Below are 1,933 nucleotides of genomic sequence, written 5' to 3'. Positions count from 1 at the left end.
TATGGACTCCAAAGGCAGTAAAGGTACACCCTACCCTGATGTTCATGCTGCCCAGTCCCAGGGCTGCCGCTGGAACAGTCTCTCTGCTACCACACCACTTTTGCTCAGGGTTCCTCTTGCTTGTGGTCCATGAACACCCCGATTAAGGGAACCTCACTGATTTTAAGCTACTCTCCCCATGAATACGACCACATACAATTCAAACAGCTAGCTTCCAACCACCATGGGCTGGATGTCTACACAGAAGGTCAAACAAGAAAAGGTGGGTGCTCCAGAATTTTCAACGACTTTGTGTGACCAGAAAGTCCTGGGAACAGCTGCAAGATGGCAACTGGATGTTTGGGACCAAGTGCTCACATGGTGTGTCTAAGTTTAGAATCAACACAGTGCCTATTAAAGAGGGCCAGGACCGGCAGGTCTGGGATGTGATGATCTTTCACTCCAAGGCCGCCTGCAGCTGATTTGGATCCAATAATTTTCTGATACCGAGTGGAGGAGAGCCTGGCCACAGCACATGCCTCCGGCTCAGAAATGTGCCAAGAATTAGGATTTAAATGCCAGCCTTGTGAGACAGTACTGGCAGTGCGCCACCCATCCCCTCCCCCTCTCTGACCTGCTGTAACTCTTCATCATGGCTCTGTGCAGATAGACTCTGGCCTCTTCAGCTCCCTCCTGGGTATCTCTGCCAGCTCTTTGTTGTGGGACGCTGACCTTGTGACTCATCACCTGGACCCCCCTCAGAAGTATCTCCAAGCCAATGGGTGAACAGCAGATCAGAGCGAAACAAGAGCATCTTCTCAGCTTGGGAGCCCGCTCTGGCAAGTTCAAGACTCACCTGCTTGCCTTACTCTCTGCAGCACAATCTCCCATCCTTGCCCCACTGAGCCTAGGAGTGTCATGATGGCTGGGTTGGCAGTATGGCATTCAGCCCCTGTATAGATCTTCAGCATTTAGGCCTCTGAATGAGAAGTTCATTCTCCTCTCTTCCAAGTGACAGTGAATTCTATTTCCTACTGGAATCCTGTTTAAAATGTTATCCTATGTATTATCAACTTTTAAATTAATTTATTTAAGAGGCAGGTTCTTACTGTGTAGCTCAGGCTGGCCTGCCACTCAGGGTGATCTCCTGCCCTCAGTTTCTGGGTGCTGGGGTTACAAGTGGGACAGATGGCACTTGGCTCTCATTGCCATCTTGCCCTGGTAACAATGTTCCCTTCTGTCTTCCCATTATTTTTTAAGCTGAAAGAAAGCACCAGAGAGAGGGCTTGGGGTTTCTCTCCTAGCATTAGGCCTAGGGATCTCACACACTCATCTGGGTCCCCAGTAAACAAAATAGATGACTTTGTTCACATCCTGCCCTGGAATTTTGAGCCTCTGTTGGGTGCATGAATCAGGGCTTGTTCCATGAGCCCCTTCCAGAAGTAATAAGGCTAACATTTCTACAGCTGAGCTCTTGCTTGGAATAGAACTTGTTTGCTGTCTGAACTTTTTCTGTGGGATTCATGTGGAATAAGCAGTTATTGTACTTTGCAGGATATAAGGTGTTTCAACACATAGTATGTAATATTCTGATTGTATTTTGGGGAGCTTTCCCTTTAGGATTTAACCCCCAAATTTCAATCAATAAGCTTCTTTGTCCATGTACAGGTACATAACATCATGTTTTTAGAAAGAAATGGTTAATGGACCCATTGACAATGTGGGTTAAGAGGTATAAAGTTCCAATACACATGATATATAATGAGTTCTAGAGGCTTAATATACAGCTATAGGATCACAGCTAACATCAGACATAGGATCACGGCTAACATAGGATCACAGCTAACATAGGACCACAGTCAACATCAGACATAGGATCACAGCTAACATAGGATCACAGTCAACATCAGACATAGGATCACAGCTAACATCAGACATAGGATCACAGCTAACA

The sequence above is a fragment of the Mastomys coucha genome, unplaced genomic scaffold (assembly GCF_008632895.1).
Source record: "Mastomys coucha isolate ucsf_1 unplaced genomic scaffold, UCSF_Mcou_1 pScaffold16, whole genome shotgun sequence".
NCBI lineage: Eukaryota > Metazoa > Chordata > Mammalia > Rodentia > Muridae > Mastomys > Mastomys coucha.
The sequence above is the reverse complement of the archived record's forward strand: the minus strand, read 5'-3'. Positions refer to the sequence as shown.